The sequence below is a fragment of the Canis lupus genome, chromosome 7 (assembly GCF_003254725.2).
Source record: "Canis lupus dingo isolate Sandy chromosome 7, ASM325472v2, whole genome shotgun sequence".
In the NCBI taxonomy this organism is placed as follows: Eukaryota; Metazoa; Chordata; class Mammalia; order Carnivora; family Canidae; genus Canis; species Canis lupus.
Window position 1 is genome coordinate 20825468 of NC_064249.1, and position 12447 is coordinate 20837914.

The following is a 12447-nucleotide window of genomic DNA, read 5'->3' on the forward strand; positions in this document are numbered from 1 at the left end:
TTTTGAGTGCCATACACCTCTGTCCTCTAAGATATATTCCAAGGGAGATTCCTCTCAGGATTTGGCCATTTATGACGAGTATCAGAATTCTCCAAGAATACGACCTCAGAACTGAACCAGGTTGAGTTGGAATGTGGGATGCAGTGGTTCTCACCCTGTGCTGATACTACCCCCCAAGGGACATCTGGTAGAGGGTTAATGCATTTTTTGGTCACTGCAATTAGTAGAGTAGGGGAGCAACTGGCATTTCATGGGCAGGGGCCACCACGTTAATTACCTTGCCATACATAGGACAGTTCCAGACAGCATGAATTGCCCTGCCCCAAATGCCAATGATATGTCATAGAAAAACAATCAAAGAGTTTCCCCAGGGATTTAGATTAAACCAAGATTCCAAGTCATTTTAACTGCTTTCTTGAAGAGTTATAACTCTAGGTGCTGTTGGCTGTAGCCATCATGTACTTAGTGGATCAAGGGATAGAGCGTGAGTCTGCAGTGAGAGAGGATTGGCACAGGTGTGTGTAGGAAGAAACAGGGAAAAGTGATGGAGTGAGACTCCTGCTCACACTCGTATTCAAGCTGCTGGCTCTTATTGAGATTCGGGCCCATCTATGATCCTGTTACCTACAAACAAGACTCTTAACTTCAGAGAGACTGACTGCCGTCTTCTACCACACAGACTGAGCAACAGAGCAAGTTGAGGAAAAAGGAAAGCAGAGAGAAGCAGAGATGTACCACTGGATGCTGCCTGAAGGCTTTGCACGGTTCCTGGTGAGTTTCTGAGCCCCAGCTGCCCCTGGACCCATCAAATGTGGCCTGAGAGGTAGATCCTAGGGGATGGGAACTCTCAAGAAGGAGTGGGAAGTTCCAGAAGCAGCAGCAATCTGGGCAGCAAATGGTTTGAGTCTACTGCACCTGCAGTTCGAAGTCAGCCCAGACTGAGCCCGGAAATCCATTCCGTGGAAAGGATCCACATGAGTTTGAATTAAACAAAGCTGTTTAGTGTGGACTTGACTGCCAGGAGGCTGCATCTATGCATTAGGGGTCAGTAAAGAAATTCCCATGTGCTGGTGAAAAAAAGAAAAGAAGCCACTTTCTTTAAAAGGAACACAAAAACAAAAATAACCCTCATGCTCAAGGGAAAATCATCTCTTAAATACTAGCTGTGTTTTCTTAACTAGCTTTTGATCTGCTCGAGTAGGACGGTCAAGTTAGTGTTGAGGATGGGAGGTTTCATTTCTGTTACTATTGAACTTGATGAGATACGGAGGAAAGTTGTGGTTTCGTGGTGGATTTCTGTGGGCTGGTGCTTACCTGCATGGCAGTAGCTTCTTTAACTGACAGAGAGATGATAGGGGGAGAATATCATTCCAAGAAGTTTGGCTTTGTTAGCCAGCAAATCACTTAACAGCAACAAAGGTACAGCTTCAGCAGAGCTGGTTGCCGTGAGCACCTGCCATTTACAGGCGGTGGATACAGGCAAATGAAGGAAATGTGGTGGGTGTCACAGTGTTCCGAGGCATGGCTTGGGTGTGAGATCCGAAATTCTCTTTGCAAGGCTTCCATCCCAGGCTTGCGTTTCTTGGATTTCAGAAATGATGCTGGGATTGATCGCCAGCACTTTTCACCCGTGATTATACCCTTGCTACCTCCCTTCCTGTGGTTCCCTTCACAGAGTCCTCTCACGCTTAGGGCTCTCAACACTGAATTAGCTTCAGAATTGGTTGTGTTAACACACAAATCATTAAAAAACTGTATCTCAATTTCAGGAACCGAAAGACTTTTTAAAAGGAGGCAAAGTCAAGTCTTGTGAAATACTCTTCCGATGAACCCCCTGCAGCTAACTAAGGGAAGTGATTTCTTCTGTTAAATGTCTCCAGCAGCGGAGTTTCAAAAGTTCAGTCCTGTGTGCTGTTGGACCCTTCCAAGCCTGGAAAGCTCTAGACTCACAGGCGAGAAATAGCATCTGACACATGGCGGGCAATCAGTAAATGCTACCTGAACTGGACTGACGCTGAGCCCGAGTTCTTTTTTTTTTAATTTTTTTAAGATTTTATTTATTCATTCATGGGAGACACAGAGAGAGAGAGAGAGAGAGAGAGAGAGAGAGAGAGAGGCAGAGACACAGGCAGAGGGAGAAGCAGGCTCCATGCAGGGATCCTGATATGGGACTCGATCCCGGGACTCTAGGATCACACCCTGGGCGAAAGGCAGGCGCTGAACCACTGAGCCACCCAGAGATCTCCCTGAGCCCGAGTTCTGAGCCGATATGTGCTGTCAGTTCTCAGAGTGAGCTGGCCCTCGTTCTTTGCACCTGTTACAGGAGAACTATCTACAGAGGAAGGAGGTCGCTTTCAAGTCTAAAATCTCTGAGAAATAAAATGTTTCGTGGTGCGGTTAGTATTCGGAGCCACTTCTCAAGGCCTATGCCTCACTTTTTGAGCATTAGTTGTACTATGGTCCCGTGCACTCCCCAGTCTGCTATTGCACGCCCCCGGGCCCTCTCTCTGATCCTTGAGCAGGCCACATTCTCCTGCCCCTGGGAATTTGCTCTTGCAGTTCCTTCTGTCGGGGGTGCTTTCTTCCGGCCCAGGCTGGGTGCTTCTCACCGCCTGGGTCTCAGCTGAAATGCCGTCTTTTAAAAGAAGTCCTTCCTGTTGAGTTATCTAGAGTAAGCATCTCCCCCAGTCTGACACTTTCCATTACGTCATCCTGCTTATTTCCATGCGGTGTTTATCATAATATATATGTTTACTGGCTTATCATAACCTCCCCCTAAACTACAAGGGCAGGGAATTGTCTATATTCATTCCCGCGCTATCTTCAGAACCAAGCTTCCAGGAATCCATATATATGTAATGCCTTTTCCAAAATAGAAAAGGCTGCTTCTTCTTCTGAGAAGGCCCAGACGCTTGCTGGATGCCTGGTTTGATGAGCTAGGCAGGCATGGGCTGTATTTCAGCCCTTCCTGGTCCCTTGTCCACGTACCCTTGTTCAGTGAACAACCTATACAACTGTGCACTATCTCTGCCCAACACCATGCAAAGTGCCTGCAGTTAAGAGAAACATTAATATCAATTGGATGAATAAATCAACTTTATTGAGGTTTAATTTACTTACAATAAAATGCACTATTTCAAGTGTTCAGTTAGATGAATTTTGACAAAGGCATGTACCCACGTAACCACTACCACAACCAAGATATAGAAATTCCATTATTCCAATAAGTTGGCTCATATCCTTTTGCAGTTGTCTCTCCTCCCACACAACCCCTCCTACCCAGCCTCAAGCAATCATTGAATCTTTTAATTTTATTTAGTTATATCTCATGTCCTTGCAAAAGAATTTTTAAATGGCCTTAAAAGGGAATAAATACACCAAAATCAATAAAAGTGGGAGAATAAAGAGAAGCAAGAAAGATTAAGAGGAGCAAGACAGATATCCCAACTATAAGGGTTGATAGAGCGTCTGTGAATGGATTTCAAGGCTGAGGCTTGGCCCCGGCATCCATATAGCCAAGGCAAAGAAGGAAAAGTGGTATTTCAATTACTGAGAGCAAAAGCATTTCATTTGTCTTAGGGGAGATGAAGTTTCCCGAGCACAACAGTCTGAGATATTCCTCACACTGGTCATCAGAAGGAGGATTTTGGAGGATGCTCTGAATGGTAGCTTCCAAGAGTTTCATGGCAAACACAGCAGGAAGTCCTTGTCTATTTCTTCCTGACAACCTTCTGTAAACACTCTTATAGCAAATATTAAGGTACCTCTCCTAAACAAGATGATTTCTTTTTTTCTTTTAAGATTTTTATTTATTTATTCATGAGAGACACAGAAACACAGGCAGAGGGAGAAGCAGGCTCCCTGTGGGGAGCCTGATGTGGGACTCGACCCCAGGACCCAGGGATCATGACCTAAGCCAAAGGCAAACGCTCAGCCACTGAGCCACTCAGGTGTCCCAGCCAGATGATCTTACTGTTTTTGTTTTGTTTTGTTTTGTTTTTGTTTTTTTCAGGAAAGTGGGGTGGTAAACAATTCAAGGTTATCTTCTCTTTTTTTTTTTTTTTTTAACGTTATCTTCTCTAGTGAGGTCTGGAACTCAGCAATCCTTTATTTTCCTGATGGGCAGAGCTTTTTCTTTGAAACCCAGGTGGGTATGTGGGCAGGTGGGAGGTTTAATGCTCAGTTGTGAAACTTAAAAGAGCCTGGCCAGAAGCCCTGTCTAGATCAAAGGACCCCCAGCCCTGCCTGGAGCTGTGCTGGGAGTGGGGCATGTGTCTGAGGAACAGCCAGGATTTTCTTAAGGAATCAGTTTTGGACCTGGGCCAACATGAGCCAGGGCTCCTTGAGGTGCCAAACTTCTACACTTGAACATGAAAGGTATTGTGGGCAAGTGTCGACAGCCTCTCATCACAGACATAGACATTTCTTAGCAATATTTTTGGGAGTCTGAGTTCTAGGTCATCCCACCTTTGCCTGTTGATGGGTCAGTGAGGGCCTGAAATGAATACCCTCTTCCCTGCTGGATTCTAAATCAGTTGAGAGATGAGAAAAAGGGGTAAGTTAGCTCACGGCCAACCTCCGTGTAGAACAGCCATTTATTTCTCTGTGGCGTGGCTTCCTCATCTCCAAAACGGAAGGTGGACCAGTGAGTGGGTCCTCATTAACTTTCTAAAATCCCCTTCACTCCCTTCAGCTCCTCTTGCTAAGCTTTATCTATGCTTCATCTTAAAAGCTAACTCTGAATTCTTTATGAATCCGTGCATTTCTTATAAGAGGATATCTTCACAGGAGTGATATTTGTCTCTTTGTTTTCAGACCCTGACAGCTGGATAAAGAGATTAATTCTACTTATTCTCTCAGGTTTCTGAGTCAGACCAAACAAAACAAGCAAATACAGAGAATCCCAAGTCATATTGGGTCATGTATCCCTTACTGTGGTTTAGACCCCGAAAAGCGACCTGGGGTTCTTCATCAGTCTGGTCTGTTTGTTGAGTTCAAGGTCATTTCGGGTTCAAGAGAATGCCATGCTGTTTTTCCAGCCCTTAAACAGCAAGAAAATGCAAAGCACATTTTGTAGTTGGGTTTTACGCACACAGGGTTCCAAGATAAACTCAATACATATGTTCTGATTCATTCACACTTTACTCACTAAATAACTATTTGATATCTAAGTAGGCTTCAGAGTTTTAACAAAAAAAATCTCTTCAAAGTATTCTTTCCTTTGAAACCAACACTCATATTTTCCTAAGCATAAGAATGAATAATGGCCAGTAGAGTTTGCAGATATTTGAAACATTGCCCAAACACAACTTTTTCTCAATTTCGATGTTCCTTCAAAACCTGTAATACACGTAATCCTAATTTTGAAAAAAGAAATACACATACACGGTGTGTGTGTGTCACCCATGTAGGTATGTGCCAGGAATTGTGCTAGGAACTTTACCTACAGTGTCACTACTATTTATGACAATGTTTAGAGTTAGGTATTACTTCTCTTGCATTTACAAGCAAGGAACCTGAGGCTTAGAAGGTTTTATGACTCCCCCCAAGGCCAGAGCTGACAGGTTGCAATGCCAAGATTCTATTGAATTCTCTCTGTTTGAATCTTCTTAGTTAATTTTGTTCAATTCAGCGAATATTTATCAAGGGCTTCTCTGTGCCAGGTGCTGTCCCAGGCCTGAGGAGAAAAACAAGGGAGGACCTTGAGATGTTCCCAGTAAAGGACTTCTTATTTTTATCCTTCAGCATGTGATTGGAGATGGCAAGTAAATGGGGGCTTTATGAGGCTGCACCAGTTAGGACATGTTTCTGTGTGGTTGGAAGTAACAGGGAACCCGACTCAAACTGCCTTAAATAATAAGGAGGTCACACTGTGGCTGAGAGTAGTGGTTATCCCCTAACATCCATTTTTTCTTTTACCAAGAGCTTATACTTGTAAAAATACTCTAAGTTTTAGCCAGGCATATGGCCCCATAGAACGAAGACGATATTTCTCTGGGTGCCTGGGTGGCTCAGTTGGTTAAGCATCCAACTCTTAGTTTTGACTTAGGTCATGATCTCAGGGTCATAGGATCGAGCCCAGTCTTGGGCTCCTGCTCAGTGGGGAATCTGTTTGAGATTCTCTCCATCTCCCTCCCTCCCTCTCCCCCCCACCTGCATGTGCATGCACTCTAAAATAAATAAATAAGTCTTAAAAAAAAAAAAGGACAACATTTCTCAGCCACAGCTGAAGTTAGGTGTGGCCAATAATGAATTACTGCACATACACAGAAGTGCTATGTACACTCTCTGGGAAATGGCTTTCCCTTTTCTCCTTGCTGACTGGATTCAGGTGTGATGGGAGTTGCTGGCGCAGCCACCTTGGGCCACAGGGAAATAAATTATGTGTTAAGATGGCGGAGCTACTGCACATAAGGCTATCCCTGGAAATATCTTCCTGGACCATTTTTTTTTTTTTTTTTTTTTTTTTAACCTGAGAAAGAAATAAACCTTTAGCTTGTTTAAGCACTGGTATTTGGAGTTTTCAGTTACATGCCACTGAACCTAATCCTAACTCATTTATTTACATAGCTGGCAGTCCGGAGGTAGGGAAGGCTTCAGTGTTAGTTTGATTTAGCCGCTCAATGATAATATCAAGGAATCAGTTTTGTTCCAGATCTTTGTTTTGCCTTTGGTGTCAGTTTCATCCTAAGGCTGGCTCTCTTTCATGGGGCAAGATGACTGCTAACAAAAAGATGAATATATGCTTCCTTATCAATTTTCAGAGAGAGAAAGAATGACATCCAAAGACACTCTTGTCAAAACAATGAAGTTCCTTTCCCAGAAACCCTCTGACATCTTCTTGCTTTTCATTGACCTGAATAAGGTCAAATGCAGCCAAGGGGATGTCATGAACTGATTAGCTTAGTTTCAGCCAGAACCAATCCCTGTGGCAATGGGAGTTGGGCTTATACTAATTGTCCACTGGTGGAGGTAGAGTATCTTTTTCTTTTTTAATTTGGGATAACATACTAATTTAGGGTCAGAAGAGTCCATTCTTGGCATCAATGAATTTAACCTTCAGTTTGTACCATCTTTGAAGAGCCCCCAGTGGTTCACTGTATAAGCAGCAGGATAGCACTTTCCTGTGTGTTTGCTAAGAGGATTCAATGAAATAATGTGGCTCTCCCATTTCAGGAAATTTTCCTCCAGAGGCTAGAGGGAGTCATTTTACTGGTGAGTCCGAATGGATCCATGAAGTCCCCAGATAAACACCTTGGAAATGGGCAGAGCTGTCAGTATTACCTCCTCTCCAGGTGGTGTGACCCAGGGAGGGCTGCCTGAGAATTTCTCCTCTAGCTGCCCAAGAGCCTCCCTCCTCCAAGGCCTGTAATTCCTAGAATCCATATTCTTTGGGATTAAAACATCTTTTCAGAAAGTCCCCATTAACCTTGGAGGAGACACACCGAATCTCAGGACAAATAGGTTGATCAGGTTAATTAGAATGCTCACCACCTCCTCTAACACCAGGGACACTGGGCCAGTGGGCAGTTGGGTGTTGTCATAGAAAAAGAAAAAGTTCCTGGGTTCTGACTAATCAGAGAGGGCAGGGTAGGATATCAAAATGGGGTTCCTGAGTCCCTGGCCAAGAGAGGAGGGGGAGATGACGTGGAAGTGGAGATAGTGGAGGAATATCAGAGTCAATTTCAGTGACTTAAGAGTTTAGCTGAGGGCTAGCTCCGTGCAATCTTTTCCAAGCGACAAAATAGTTATCATTTGATTTTGTGGCTACTGAGAGACAACAGCTCTATTACTTCCCCTCTTGGATGCACCAGTGGTTCCCAGAATCTCTGAAGCTTTGATTCCTCCCCATCCATCTGGCTTGTGGCATGCCCACATGGCTCGGTACTCAGCCTCATTACAATGACAGGACTCCATTAGTCACCCCAAAATGGAAAGGAACAACCAGAAGGAAGGCATTCATTCAGTACAGAAATCACATCAGAGAAGGAGTGAAGCCAGAAACACTGACCTGAAATAGGGTTAGGGGGAGCTAGGTACAGTGGAAAGGAAAAGGGCTTTTCCATTATTTCCAACCAACTCTAAAAGCAATTCTACAATAAATCTCTTTTTTCATTAGTAAGTTCATTAGGGTAATGTCTTCCAACAGGTCCTCAGTTCAGTGGCTTATTTAAGCTTATCACTTAAAGCCATTAGATATTGGGTACTTAATCCAAAACTGTCAGGATCTCATTTATTTTTCTTTAGGGCCGTTTCTGAAGTTCTTCTGAAATGCTTGGTCTCACCCTCACATCAACACTTCTTCAAGTGTCATCCCTGGACCATTCACATGCAAATCACACGGCAGGGGAAAGGGTGGAGGTGGTGGTGGTGGTGATGGTGGTGGTGACTGAGTGATGAAAATCTTTATCTCTGAGCTCCACCCAGCATCTCCTTAACCAGATTGTGTGTAGGGCCTAAAAACCATCCTTTTAAGCCAGCAAGTCATGTGATTTTAATATACTCTAAGGTTTAAGCACACTGATTCCTAGAGAGTGCCAATAATAATACCTTACAATTTATGAGGCTCTCTGCTTTACAAAGACTTGTGTATAATATCTCAGTTGCACCTCACCACATGCCTCCGGGAAGATTGTGAGAGCAGGTGTGATTATTTCCGTCTTATGAAGGAGAGGCCTCAGCTCTGTACCTTCAGGTAAGTTACACGAGGTTACATACTCATCAATGGGGTGCGAGGACTCTAACTCCGGTCTTGGAGCACAGAGTTGGGTGCTTTTGCCATTAGCCTGAATGGTAACAACATCCTGATTGATTAAGCGTGGAACTCGGAACTCTGTCTTGGGCTGCTGTCTAAAAGGAAAGAAAAGAGTCAGTCTGGCAGCCACAGGAAGAAGCATCCTTTGTGGAAAGAGAAAACAAAACTACAAGAACTTGGAAAATGTCAATTACCATACTTATAGTCATTAACGGTCTAATCATAATGTTAAATGTGTTCACTACAAGTATAATATTTACTTTTATTACGTATTTAAATTTGACTTGGTTGACTCAGTTGGTCAGGATCATTGAATTTTCACAATAGTGAATCATGTGCTCTGACATTCCATTAGGTGAATTCTAGCTATACTCATTTACTTTTAATGATAATGATGTTGAATGAAAATCCATGTGACTCAAACCTGAGTCAAGGACTCAGGAATTCATTCATACCTAGTTTCCTTTGTCAACAACCCGTGATTCCCGATTTCATTCTGAAATTTTAGTGGAATGAAATCTGAGAAACTAAAAAAATTCTATCATGAACCGCCATTTGGTTCAGTCGAAATGATCAGCCAATTCAAGCCCGCTAATGAGACACTCGTTGGCAATCAGTTTTACAACCAGTGTTAGGTGAGTAATCCTGCTGAACCCCTACACACCTGTGTGATGGTTAATTTTATGTGTCAAGTTGTCTGGGTCACAGGATGCCCAGAGGTCTATTTAAACATTATCTCTGGGTATGTCCGTGCGTGTTTCTGGAAGAGATAGGCATTTGGATTAGACTGAGGAAAGCAGATCGCCCTCCCTAATGTGGGTGGGCATTAGCCAGTCTGTTGAAGAACTGAATAGAACCAAAGAAGTGGAAGAAGGGAATATTTGCTCTCTGACATTGTCTGCTGGAACACTGGTCTTCTGCTGTACTGGGACTGGGACTTACATCATCTGCTCTCCTGGTTCTTGGACCTTGGGGTTTAGACTGAAATGACACTGGTTTTCCTTGATTTCCAGCTTACAGATGACAGTGGGATTTCTCACCTTCCTTATTCATGTGAGCCAATTCTTCCCCACTGTGCCATATATATAGAAGGAGGGAATGTATATATACACATATGTATATTATATATAATATAATAACATAGATGAAATGTATATCATATATGAAATATTATTTTATATATCTCCTATAAAATATTTTATTTATATATGAAATATATTTTATATATATGAAATACATGTCTTTTTTTTAAAGACTTTATTTATTTATTCATGAGAGACACACAGAGAGAAGAAGAGACACAGGCAGAGGGAGAAGTGGGCTCCTCGCCGGGAGTCCGATGCAGGACTTGATCCCCAGACCTGGGATCATACCCTGAGCTGAAGATAGACACTTAACCGCTGAGCCACCCAGGCATCCCATATAAAATATATATCATATATAATTTATATATATATATATACATATATATATATCTCCTATATGTGTATCTCTTACTGGTTCTATTTCTCTGGAGAATCCTAACACACCATGTAACCCTAGCGCCCTCCCCCCTTTTCACCTCAAAATTTCCCTGGCTGCATTGTAGGGTCAAATGGGTCACATTTAGCCTTGCTCCCCTTGCCGGCTATTGGATTTCTACCTCCTGCTAAGGAGACCAGGGTTGTGGGTTGGGCCTCACAAGGAACTGCTAGCTTGGCTTTGTTTTATGCCTTTAGGCTCAGCTCTACTTCACGGGGCAGCCACTTGTGCTGTGAGAGAGGACAAATGGCTGGTTCACTGGGGTGGGCAAGGCCCGAGCCCTTCTCAGCATTGTTTCAGAAAGCAGTCTCTAGAAAGACCCTACAGAAGCTGAGTAAGTCCTTGGTGAACTTGGGCTCTGCATCACATTCAGTGAAAAATGCATATTATGCTGCTGGGCTTACACCACTGTAATTAAGACATTTTGCTAAAAAGTTCCTAGTGGATTCATTATGGCTGGTCCTGAGTTAGAATGCATCCGAGCCATTTTGGGGGCAACCTGGGTACCATACGTGACTGTATTTCTCTACGTGCTGGGCCAGGCTGTATATTTTGGAGGGAATATTTTGTCTAATCTTCTGTGTTTTTTTATTTTAATTTTGATTTATCTTGGTACCCAGAAATCTATCTGGCCTCCACCACTGGGATAAATATACTAGCCCATTTTCTAGTTTTCAAAATAGTTGTTTAATAATCCTTTGAACCACCTGGGTTTGTCAAAACGTATGATGCATGGAATAGGTATGAACTCTTCCACTGTGCTCTAGGTACTAGAAATATCACTTTACTTTTCTAGCTCAATATTGACTCCCTGAACCCAGTAGTAGGGGCTCCTCCCTGGGTGGAGGTCCTTGCCGTCCGTGGGCTCTCCCGGGGTTGTTGCAGGCCCTCAGGGTTCACTCGGTCTACGAGGATGGGGAAAGAGGCCTCTGTCAGTAACCCATTTGGTCACTGCAGATGCTCCTTGGCCAAACTCACATGGACCTCCTGAAGGCTAGTAGGCCCTGCGGCTACCCCCTCCTCACCAGGCCAGATGGCCTGCAGCTTGATGTAGGGCCCTGACAACATCTATGCAGCCATCCCCCATTCAAGGTCTCGCTGCCTCCTGGGTGCTGGGGAGGACCCTCTCCTCCGAGAACCCTCAAACTGGAGAACCAACCACTCTCTGCCTGGCATCAAGCCTCTTTCCAATTCTAGACACCTTATGGCCCCCAATCCCACCCTCGCTCCACCTCCAGGCTCCTTCTGCCCGGAAGCCAGTCCTGCCAAACAAAGGCTTGTCCCTAAACACTAACTGTGTCCCTTGGGAACCAGGAACACAGGAACACAAAGCCTGGCTGCCTTTTCTGAGGGGGTTAGGGGGAAAATTCTGCTCAGCCTTTGCTGATGAGCCCATAGCAGGTGGCAAAAAAAAAGGCCTCCACAAAAACAAATCACAAAAGAAGGCAAGACACCAGATACCTCCTCAATAATTCACTCCAAGCATAAATATATATGCATATATAATTATTCCCCCATTTTCCTATAGTTTTGCTTAAATAATATTTATTTTTTTATTATTATGATACTGCTTGTGTTCTCTTTCCTCCCCTAAAATATTTTGTTCCCCAAACTGTTGGATCTATTTCTGAAATTTCCATTTTTTACAATTAGTGACTTCCCCCCCTTCCTGTTTTGATGGTAATATTATATAATTTTCATAAAGATTTTGTTGTTGTATGCTTCAAACTCTAACAGGATTTCATCAATAAATTAAAAACAAAGATTTTGTTTTTTTGACTGCTCCTTGTTTTGAATTAATTTCATGTTATTTGGCAAGTTGTATAAATTATTTTAGGAGTACTTAAAATTGCATTAAGTTCACATACTAATTTAAAATATATTATCTTGAAAAAATAAAATCTATTTACCACATTTTCTTCTTAGCCAGAAGCAAGGTAGATTTTGCCATTTCCCCCCTCCCTTTATTTGTCCTACTATGGTGTTTTCCATTTCTTTCAATAAGATAAAATTTTTTAATTCCAAGTTGAGTCAATCCTCAAGAATTTATGTTTTTTGTCACTGTAATAGGATGGAATCACTTTTTCTACGTGTACCACTAGTATAAAGAATAGCACCAAATTTTGTGAATTTGTCTTAGACTCCCTAGCTCTCCATTTACCTCTTGAATT

At 43.0% G+C, this 12447-nt stretch overlaps 2 long non-coding RNA genes across 4 annotated transcripts in view; one reads left to right on the forward strand and one right to left on the reverse strand.

The window, feature by feature from the left end:
• LOC118355214 (uncharacterized) overlaps positions 1 to 2008 on the forward strand; it is a 50399-nt gene extending 48391 nt beyond the window's left edge. The window contains exons 2-3 of the long non-coding RNA XR_004817239.2: positions 680 to 771; positions 1770 to 2008. This is a non-coding gene — a long non-coding RNA (uncharacterized LOC118355214). The remainder of the gene's footprint in view (positions 1 to 679; positions 772 to 1769) is intronic.
• A 1070-nt stretch (positions 2009 to 3078) lies between these two features.
• The window catches only part of LOC112648546 (uncharacterized), a 54660-nt gene continuing 45291 nt past the window's right edge, over positions 3079 to 12447 (reverse strand). For all 3 annotated transcript variants that reach the window (XR_003129116.3, XR_003129115.3, XR_004817240.2), the window contains one exon: positions 3079 to 8850. This is a non-coding gene — a long non-coding RNA (uncharacterized LOC112648546). The remainder of the gene's footprint in view (positions 8851 to 12447) is intronic.